The sequence below is a fragment of the Rattus norvegicus genome, chromosome 2 (assembly GCF_036323735.1).
Source record: "Rattus norvegicus strain BN/NHsdMcwi chromosome 2, GRCr8, whole genome shotgun sequence".
Lineage (NCBI taxonomy): Eukaryota > Metazoa > Chordata > Mammalia > Rodentia > Muridae > Rattus > Rattus norvegicus.
This window is the reverse complement of record NC_086020.1, coordinates 165,151,064-165,162,627: the sequence shown is the minus strand read 5'-3', so window position 1 is coordinate 165,162,627 and position 11,564 is coordinate 165,151,064.

The window sequence follows — 11,564 nt, the reverse complement described above, 5'->3', positions numbered from 1 at the left end:
AACATTACCCTCACATATATAGCAAGATGGAAAAGTGCAGATACTGTAAAGTTAAGACCTTATCTGAACAGATGTTCTAGGTGTGAAAAGCAAAAATAAAAAAAAGAACGAAATCGTAATACATCTAAATACAATAAATGTTGCAAAACAAACATTTTAATGTAAATTTTGTTTTAATGGTTATTTTATTTATTTTCATTTCATTTGATACAGAGCAACTAACGTTTGTGATGAGCAAATAAAGTGAGATCTCGTGCTTAGTTTTATCAGATCATCAAAAATGGCACAATTAGAAGTCCCTTGGAGCTAGGGAGATAAATCAGCAGGTAAAGTCTTGTCATGCTACCCTAAAGTTTCAGAACTCAAATATCCATGTGGTATCTTGAACCTTTAATACATATGCTCCAATGGGTAGGTGGGGGAATAGAGGCATCAGAAGCAGAAGCTCAAGGGGTAGTTTTGCCATGTGCCTCAATCAACAAGAAAAAAGACAATTTACAATGCCAGAGCTCCCAGGGACTAAGCCACTACCTAAAGACTATACATGCACTGACCTATGGCTCCAACTGCATAGGTAGCAGAGGAAGGCCTTGTTGGGCACCAATGGAAGGAGAAGCCCCTGGTCCTGTCAAGGTTGGACCCCAATGTAGGGGAATGTCGGGGGGGCCAAGAAGGGGAGGTGGATGAGGAGGGGAACACCCTTATAGAAAAAGGGGGGGTGGGATAGGCAGGAAAGGGAATAAAATTTGAAATGTAAATAAAAATATACAAACCAAAAAAAAAAAAAAAAAAGAAAAGAAACAAGGAAGAAAATAAGGATCAAAATGTTATTTGTCCATGGACTTCCAAACCCATACTGTTGCCATATGTGCCCACACTCACAGGCATGAATGTGCACACACACTCATCCTACACACACGCACACAGACACACACACACACACACACAATGCAAACACTGGCACACACATACATATCCACATTCACATTCGTTTCATATTTATGCGCTTGCAAACCTGAAAGTAAAGCAATCAGTGAAAACCTTTCTGCATCATGGAGAACAAAACGAGCCTAAGTACTATAGTTATATTAGACAAATTGCAGCTTTACAAAATCTTAAATGCAAAATAATAATATTTCTTAGTAATAAAAGTGATACTTCATCTTGCTATCATATTCCCCAACATGCATTTCCATTGCAAATCTATTATTTATTTCTTTTTTCGTGGTGTTTTGGACCAATGGATGATACATACTTAAGAATTAGAAGGGGAGGGGGATTAATTTGTTAATGTATTAAGAAAAGATTCCAATCTCGAAATAAATTAATAAAAATACATGGAGGCTACAAACATGAGTGCTACTACAACTAGGGCTGCAGTTCTGAGTAGTGAGTAATAGTTAAAGAATAGAGTAGAAAAGAATGTAAAGCAATTTAATGAGAATTTTAAACCATGAAATAATGAGGAACTGTCATTAAAAAAAGGGGGGGGCTTGCTCTGAGGCATAACAACCAGGTTGAATTCATGGATAAGTGCCAAGAGAAATAATCTGATCCATCAGCAGATTTTTGTATTTATTTCAACTGCAAAGGAAACATTATGCATAAGAACAAAAAATGACATTTAAAAATTTGTAGTGTAGTATTATAACGTATAAAATTCAAGTACTGAAAAATAGAAACTATGAAATTATTCAAATCTTGATATTTTTTTATTAATTTGAGTATTTCTTATATACATTTCGAGTGTTATTCCCTTTCCCGGATTCCGGGCAAACATCCCCCTCCCCCCTCCCCTTCCTTATGGGTGTTCCCCTCCCAACCCTCCCCCCATTGCCGCCCTCCCCCCATAGACTAGTTCACTGGGGGTTCAGTCTTAGCAGGACCCAGGGCTTCCCCTTCCACTGGTGCTCTTACAAGGATATTCATTGCTACCTATGGGGTCAGAGTCCAGGGTCAGTCCATGTATAGTCTTTAGGTAGTGGCTTAGTCCCTGGAAGCTCTGGTTGCTTGGCATTGTTGTACTTTTGGGGTCTCGAGCCCCTTCAAGCTCTTCCAGTTCTTTCTCTGATTCCTTCAATAGGGGACCTATTCTCAGTTCAGTGGTTTGCTGCTGGCATTCGCCTCTGTATTTGCTGTATTCTGGCTGTGTCTCTCAGGAATGATCTACATCCGGCTCCTGTCGGTCTGCACTTCTTTGCTTCATCCATCTTGTCTAATAGGGTGGCTGTATATGTATGGGCCAAATGTGGGGCAGGCTCTGAATGGGTGTTCCTTCAGTCTCTGTTTTAATCTTTGCCTCTCCCTTCCCTGCCAAGGGTATTCTTTTTCCTCATTTAAAGAAGGAGTGAAGCATTCACATTTTGATCATCCGTCTTGAGTTTCGTTTGTTCTAGAGATCTAGGGTAATTCAAGCATTTGGGCTAATAGCCACTTATCAATGAGTGCATACCATGTATGTCTTTCTGTGATTGGGTTAGCTCACTCAGAATGATATTTTCCAGTTCCAACCATTTGCCTACGAATTTCATAAACTCGATGTTTTTGATAGCTGAGTAATATTCCATTGTGTAGATGTACCACATTTTCTGTATCCATTCCTCTGTTGAAGGGCATCTGGGTTCTTTCCATTTTCTGGCTATTATAAATAAGGCTGCGATGAACATAGTGGAGCACGTGTCTCTTTTATATGTTGAGGCATCTTTTGGGTATATGCCCAAGAGAGGTATAGCTGGATCTTCAGGCAGTTCAATGTCCAATTTTCTGAGGAACCTCCAGACTGATTTCCAGAATGGTTTTACCAGTCTGCAATTCCACCAACAATGGAGGAGTGTTCCTCTTTCTCCACATCCTCGCCAGCACCTGCTGTCACCTGAGTTTTTGATCTTAGCCATTCTCACTGGTGTGAGGTGAAGTCTCAGGGTTGTTTTGATTTGCATTTCCCTTATGACTAAAGATGTTGAACATTTCTTTAGGTGTTTCTCAGCCATTCGGCATTCCTCAGCTGTGAATTCTTTGTTTAGCTCTGAACCCCATTTTTAATAGGGTTATTTGTTTCCCTGCGGTCTAACTTCTTGAGTTCTTTGTATATTTTGGATATAAGGCCTCTATCTGTTATAGGATTGGTAAAGATCTTTTCCCAATCTGTTGGTTGCCGTTTTGTCCTAACCAAAGTGTCCTTTGCCTTACAGAAGCTTTGCAGTTTTATGAGATCCCATTTGTCGATTCTTGATCTTAGAGCATAAGCCATTGGTGTTTTGTTCAGGAAATTTTTTCCAGTGCCCATGTGTTCCAGATGCTTCCCTAGTTTTTCTTCTATTAGTTTGAGTGTGTCTGGTTTGATGTGGAGGTCCTTGATCTACTTGGACTTAAGCTTTGTACAGGGTGATAAGCATGGATCGATCTGCATTCTTCTACATGTTGCCCTCCAGTTGAACCAGCACCATTTGCTGAAAATGCTATCTTTTTTCCATTGGATGGTTTTGGCTCCTTTGTCAAAAATCAAGTGACCATAGGTGTGTGGGTTCATTTCTGGGTCTTCAATTCTATTCCATTGGTCTATCAGTCTGTCTCTGTACCAATACCATGCAGTTTTTATCACTATTGCTCTGTAATACTGCTTGAGTTCAGGGATAGTGATTCCCCCTGAAGTCCTTTTATTGTTGAGGATAGCTTTAGCTATCCTGGGTTTTTTGTTATTCCAGATGAAATTGCAAATTGTTCTGTCTAACTCTTTGAAGAATTGGATTGGTATTTTGATGGGGATTGCATTGAATCTGTAGATTGCTTTTGGTAAAATGGCCATTTTTACTATATTAATCCTGCCAATCCATGAGCATGGGAGATCTTTCCATCTTCTGAGGTCTTCTTCAATTTCTTTCCTCAGTGTCTTGAAGTTCTTATTGTACAGATCTTTTACTTGCTTGGTTAAAGTCACACCGAGGTACTTTATATTATTTGGGTCTATTATGAAGGGTGTCGTTTCCCTAATTTCTTTCTCGGCTTGTTTCTCTTTTGTATAGAGGAAGGCAACTGATTTATTTGAGTTAATTTTATACCCAACCACTTTGCTGAAGTTGTTTATCAGCTTTAGTAGTTCTCTGGTGTAACTTTTGGGATCACTTAAATATACTATCATGTCATCTGCAAATAGTGATATTTTGACCTCTTCTTTTCCGATCTGTATCCCTTTGATCTCCTTTTGTTGTCTGATTGCTCTGGCTAGAACTTCAAGAACTATATTGAATAAGTAGGGAGAGAGTGGGCAGCCTTGTCTAGTCCCTGATTTTAGTGGGATTGCTTCAAGTTTCTCTCCATTTAGTTTAATGTTAGCAACTGGTTTGCTGTATATGGCTTTTACTATGTTTAGGTATGGGCCTTGAATTCCTATTCTTTCCAGGACTTTTATCATGAAGGGGTGTTGAATTTTGTCAAATGCTTTCTCAGCATCTAATGAAATGATCATGTGGTTCTGTTCTTTCAGTTTGTTTATATAATGGATCACGTTGATGGTTTTCCGTATATTAAACCATCCCTGCATGCCTGGGATGAAGCCTACTTGATCATGGTGGATGATTGTTTTGATGTGCTCTTGAATTCGGTTTGCCAGAATTTTATTGAGTATGTTTGCGTCGATATTCATAAGGGAAATTGGTCTGAAGTTCTCTTTCTTTGTTGTGTCTTCTTGTGGTTTAGGTATAAGAGTAATTGTGGCTTCGTAGAAGGAATTCGGTAGGGCTCCATCTGTTTCAATTTTGTGGAATAGTTTGGATAATATTGGTATGAGGTCTTCTATGAAGGTTTGATAGAATTCTGCACTAAACCCGTCTGGACCTGGGCTCTTTTTGGTTGGGAGACCTTTAATGACTGCTTCTATTTCCTTAGGAGTTATGGGGTTGTTTAACTGGTTTAACTGTTCCTGATTTAACTTCGATACCTGGTATCAGTCTAGGTAATTGTCCATTTCCTGAAGATTTTCAAATTTTGTTGAATATAGGTTTTTATAGTAAGATCTGATGATTTTTTGAATTTCCTCTGAATCTGTAGTTATGTCTCCCTTTTCATTTCTGATTTTGTTAATTTGGACGCACTCTCTGTGTCCTCTCGTTAGTCTGGCTAAGGGTTTATCTATCTTGTTGATTTTCTCAAAGAACCAACTTTTGGTTCTGTTGATTCTTTCTATGGTCCTTTTTGTTTCTACTTGGTTGATTTCAGCTCTGAGTTTGATTATTTCCTGCCTTCTACTCCTCCTGGGTGTATTTGCTTCTTTTTGTTCTAGAGCTTTTAGGTGTGCTGTCAAGCTGCTGACATATCTCTTTCCTGTTTCTTTCTGCAGGCACTCAGCGCTATGAGTTTTCCTCTTAGCACAGCTTTCATTGTGTCCCATAAGTTTGAGTATGTTGTATCTTAATTTTCATTAAATTCTAAAAAGTTTTTAATTTCTTTCTTTATTTCTTCCTTGACCAGGTTATCATTGAGTAGAGCATTGTTCAATTTCCACGTATATTTGGGCATTCTTCCCTTATTGTTATTGAAGACCAGTTTTAGGCCGTGGTGGTCAGATAGCACGCATGGGATTATTTCTATCTTTCTGTACCTGTTGAGGCTCGTTTTTTGACCTAAAATTATATGGTCAATTTTGGGGAAAGTACCATGAGGAGCTGAGAAGAAGGTATATCCTTTTGCTTTAGGATAGAATGTTCTATAAATATCCGTTAAGTCCATTTGGCTCATGACTTCTCTTAGTCTGTCGACATCACTGTTTAATTTCTGTTTCCATGATCTGTCCATTGTTGAGAGTGGGGTGTTGAAATCTCCCACTATTATTGTGTGAGGTGCAATGTGTGTTTTGAGCTTTAGTAAGGTTTCTTTTACGTATGTAGGTGCCCTTGTATTTGGGGCATAGATATTTAGGATTGAGAGTTCATCTTGGTGGATTTTTCCTTTGATGAATATGAAGTGTCCTTCCTTATCTTTTTTGATGACTTTTAGTTGGAAATTGATTTTATTTGATATTAGAATGACTACTCCAGCTTGCTTCTTCTGACCATTTGCTTGGAAAGTTGTTTACCAGCCTTTCACTCTGAGGTAGTGTCTGTCTTTGTCTCTGAGGTGTGTTTCCTGTAGGCAGCAGAAGCAGGGTCCTCGTTGCGTATCCAGTTTGTTAATCTATGTCTTTTATTGGGGAGTTGAGGCCATTGATATTGAGAGATATTAAGGAATAGTGATTATTGTTTCCCTTTATATTCATATTTGGATGTGAGGTTATGTTTGTGTGCTTTCATTCTCTTTGTTTTGTTGCCAAGACGATTAGTTTCTTGCTTCTTCTAGGGTATAGCTTGCCTCCTTATGTTGGGCTTTACCATTTATTATCCTTTGTAGTGCTGGATTTGTGGAAAGATATTGTGTAAATTTGGTTTTGTCATGGAATATCTTGGTTTCTCCATCAATGTTAATTGAGAGTTTTGCAGGATACAGTAAACTGGGCTGGCATTTGTGTTCTCTTAGGGTCTGTATGACATCAGTCCAGGATCTTCTGGCCTTCATAGTTTCTGGCGAGAAGTCTGGTGTGATTCTGATAGGTCTCCCTTTATATGTTACTTGACCTTTTTCCCTTACTGCTTTTAATATTCTTTCTTTATTTTGTGCGTTTGGTGTTTTGACAATTATGTGACGGGAGGTGGTTCTTTTCTGGTCCAATCTATTTGGAGTTCTGTAGGCTTCTTGTATGTCTATGGGTATCTCTTTTTTTAGGTTAGGGAAGTTTTCTTCTATGATTTTTTTGAAGATATTTACTGGTCCTTTGAGCTGGGAGTCTTCACTCTCTTCTATACCTATTATCCTTAGGTTTGATCTTCTCATTGAGTCCTGGATTTCCTGTATGTTTTGGACCAGTAGCTTTTTCCGCTTTACATTATCTTTGACAGTTGAGTCAATGATTTCTATGGTATCTTCTGCTCCTGAGATTCTCTCTTCCATCTCTTGTATTCTGTTGGTGAAGCTTGTATCTATAGCTCCTTGTCTCTTCTTTTGGTATTCTATATCCAGGGTTGTTTCCATGTGTTTTTTCTTGATTGCTTCTATTTCCATTTTTAATTCCTTCAACTGTTTGATTGTGTTTTCCTGGAATTCTTTCAGGGATTTTTGTGTCTCCTCTCTATGGGCTTCTACTTGTTTATGTTTTCCTGGAATTCTTTCAGGGATTTTTGCGATTCTTTCAGGCATTTTTGCGATTCCTCTCTGTAGGCTTCTACTTGTTCTCTAAGGGAGTTCTTCACGTCTTTCTTGAAGTCCTCCAGCATCATGATCAAAAATGATTTTGAAACTAGATCTTGCTTTTCTGGTGTGTTTGGATATTCCATGTTTGTTTTGATGGGAGAATTGGGCTCCGATGGTGCCATGTAGTCTTGGTTTCTGTTGCTTGGGTTCCTGCGCTTGCCTCTCGCCATCAGATTATCTCTAGTGTTACTTTGTTCTGCTATTTCTGACAGTGGCTTGACTGTCCTATAAGCCTGTGTGTCAGGAGTGCTGTAGACCTGTTTTCCTCTCTTTCAGTCAGTTATGGGGACAGAGTGTTCTGCTTTCGGGCGTGTAGTTTTTCCTCTCTACAGGTCTTCAGCTGTTCCTGTGGGCCTGTGTCTTGAGTTCACCAGGCAGCTTTCTTGCAGCAGAAAATTTGGTCTTACCTGTGGTCCTGCAGCTCAAGTTCGCTCGTGGGGTGCTGCCCAGGGGCTCTCTGCAGCGGCAGCAACCAGGAAGACCTGTGCCGCCCCTTCCGGGAGCTTCAGTGCACCAGGGTTCCAGATGGTCTTTGGCTTTTTCCTCTGGCGTCCGAGATGTGTGTGCAGGGAGCAGTCTCTTCTGGTTTCCCAGCCTTGTCTGCCTCTCTGAAGGTTTAGCTCTCCCTCCCACGGGATTTGGGTGCAGAGAACTGTTTATCTGGTCTGTTTCTTTCAGGTTCTGGCGGTGTCTCAGGCAGGGGTCCTGCGGCTCCTGGGCCCTCCCCCCACGGGAGCCCAGAGGCCTTATACAGTTTCCTCTTGGGCCAGGGATGTGGGCAGGGTGAGCAGTGTTGGTGGTCTCTTCCGCTCTGCAGCCTCAGGAGTGCCCACCTGACCAGGCGGTTGGGTCTCTCTCTCACCGTGTCTGGGAGCAGAGAGCTGCTCAAATCTTGATATTTTAAGAAACATGTTTTATATTTGTTGTGTCTTCCCACAAACTTATTCTCAAAACTGCTGAGTTCTGTATCCAGGCCTTTGCAATTCTTATCACCTGCTTCAGGGCTTCATAAATTTCTTCTCAGATAATCATCATTCACTACAATGTAAAAACTGAAAACATGTTGCTTACTTTATTATTTAATAATGTCTGCAAAATATATAAGATGACATTTCCTACCCTACATCTGTCTAGGCTTATCTAATGAGCTCTAGATTATAACTACACAAATAAATGATAAAACTAGATACAGACATATTCTTAAAATTATGTATGCATTATATACATATATATGATAATACACTAAACACATATACACACATGTCTACATTTAACTTAATATTCATGGATCATTTTATTTCATCTTCACTCTTTGCTCCATGAGTATAAAATAAAATTTGCCTTGATTGTTTCATTCTTTAAAAAGATTATTTTGTAATAATGGAGGAATGTATATAAACATAAGAAAATACTAAACAGTCACTGGCATTACATGCAGATCTCTCATTATTGTATAGTGACCACAGAATAACATGAATATTTAAAACCTTTCTCTTCATTTTGGAAGTGTAGTATTTGTAAATGGAGACTGAGGCAAATTATGACATATATTTTGAAGTGAGATAGCAAAAGAGATGACAGAAAAGATCCTCTCAGAAGAGGTGATATGTTATCAACTAATGAAAAAGCCAGAATCTCAATCAGCATTTCTAGGATGTACAGTTGAAACTGATATTCTTTGGCCACAACGTTTAAGGGAAGACAAACATAATCATTTTATACAAAACAACACTTTCGAATTTCTTAGTGTTCACATTTTGAGGAAGCTGTCTAACCATCCTCTGTCTAATTCAACCGTGTGAATTTTATCCTTAGTTAAGAGAATAAATAGAAAATTGACTCAAAGCATCTAAAATGTTACACAGCACTGAATGAGGACTCAGTAATATGGATGCAAATGAGAAACTTCAACCTTCTTCTCTCAGGAAACCCACAGAACACCTCACTAGGGGCTCAATGCCCAGGCCTGCTCAAAGAGGAGAAAATTAAATCAAATAAAAAATGTTTACAGACATGTTTAAATCAACTACAACTAAACCATATCGTCACTGGTTTAAGAAAAGAAAATGGCCAAACAACTAATATGGTATGAATTTATATATTTGTAAATGTGTATATTGTAACATTTTAAATGTTCTCAGCAATTATTTATACTCAAACAATTCTAAGGATAAAGTTCACAAGATTGAATCAGGTGAAGGATGGTTAGATGACTTTCTTGGAATCTTAACATTAAGAAAGTTGAAAGTGTTTTTTTTTATGGAGTAAATGAAGATAGAATAATTTAATGAAACACTGGACAAGAATTGGAAAGAATAATTTAGTATACACAAAAAGAGAATTCAAAACAAGAGTGTTATATATAAGAGAGTCAGGGTAAAAACTGACTACTCAATAAAGAATGTATAAGTAAATGAGAAGAGAAATAATAACCTAAAAATCTGTTTTTAGAGTGAAATAACAGTAAAAGAATGTTCAAAAGGAAAATGCAATGTGTAAACAAAAAAGCAGAGAATTAGACAAAACAAGTTGTAAAAGTAAAGGAATCAAATAAGGACAGTGGAGCCACTTCCTCCTGCCACATATATAGCTGTCACAAGGAAAGGGCTGCCAAGTGAACCTGGAGATTGTTCAAACTGTTGCAGAGCCTGGAACTGCCCATCTTCCAGGGTTCAGCTGTGTTGATCTCTGTGTGCCAGGGCCCACTTCCGACCATCATTAGCTTTGCAGATTGTGGCCTGAACAGTGCTCACTTGCCCCAGAAACTCTGCAGTGTGCACATCATAGTTTGGCAAAGTTCTAAGCGTCTGCTGGGGTGTAGGGAAGGTAGCTGGAACACTGTGCTCTGTTACTACAACTCTCCCAAAGCATTTTGATGCTCCTTGTTAGGAAACATTCTGTGGGAGGGAAATGTGGAGAGTGGAGGTTTGCAGTTCCCAGGCCTGAGGTGATAAGTTCAGTTGCTTCAGCCTCCCTTTCCTTTCTGACCCCATTCACAGTGGAGCACAATGATCTTCTTTTTTTTTTTTTTTAATTAACTTGAGTATTTCTTATATACATTTCCAGTGTTATTCCCTTTCCCGGTTTCCCGGCAAACATCCTCCTAATCCCACTCCCTCCCCTTCACTATGGGTGTTCCCCTCCCCACCCTCCCCCTCTTGCCGCCCTCCCCCCAACAGTCTAGTTCACTGGGGGTTCAGTCTTAGCAGGACCCAGGGCTTCCCCTTCCACTGGTGCTCTTACTAGGATATTCATTGCTACCTATGAGGTCAGAGTCCAGGGTCAGTCCATGTATAGTCTTTAGGTAGTGGCTTAGTCCCTGGAAGCTCTGGTTGCTTGGCATTGTTGTTCATAAGGGGTCTCGAGCCCCTTCAAGCTCTTCCAGTCCTTTCTCTGATTCCTTCAACGGGGGTCCTATTCTCAATTCAGTGGTTTGCTGCTGGCATACACCTCTGTGTTTGCTGTATTCTGGCTGTGTCTCTTGGGAGAGATCTACATCCGGCTCCTGTCGGTCTGCACTTCTTTGCTTCATCCATCTTGTCTAATTGGGTGGCTGTATATGTGTGGGCCACATGTGGGACAGGCTCTGAATGGGTGTTCCTTCTGTGTTTGTTTTAATCTTTGCCTCTCTATTCCCTGCCAAGTGTATTCTTGTTCCCCTTTTAAAGAAGGAGTGAAGCATTCACATTTTGATCATCCGTCTTGAGTTTCATTTGTTCTAGGCATCTAGGGTAATTCAAGCATTTGGGCTAATAGTCACTTATCAATGAGTGCATACCATGTGTGTTTTTCTGTGATTGGGTTACCTCACTCAGGATGAAATTTTCCAGTTCCGACCATTTGCCTACGAATTTCATAAAGTCATTGTTTTTGATAGCTGAGTAATATTCCATTGTGTAGATGTACCACATTTTCTGTATCCATTCCTCTGTTGAAGGGCATCTGGGTTCTTTCCAGCTTCTGGCTATTATAAATAAGGCTGCGATGAACATAGAGGAGCACGTGTCTTTTTTATATGTTGGGGCATCTTTTGGGTATATGCCCAAGAGAGGTATAGCTGGATCCTCAGGCAGTTCAATGTCCAATTTTCTGAGGAACCTCCAGACTGATTTCCAGAATGGTTGTACCAGTCTGCAATCCCACCAACAATGGAGGAGTGTTCCTCTTTCTCCACATCCTCGCCAGCATCTGCTGTCACCTGAGTTTTTGATCTTAGCCATTCTCACTGGTGTGAGGTGAAATCTCAGGGTTGTTTTGATTTGCATTTCCCTTATGACTAAAGATGT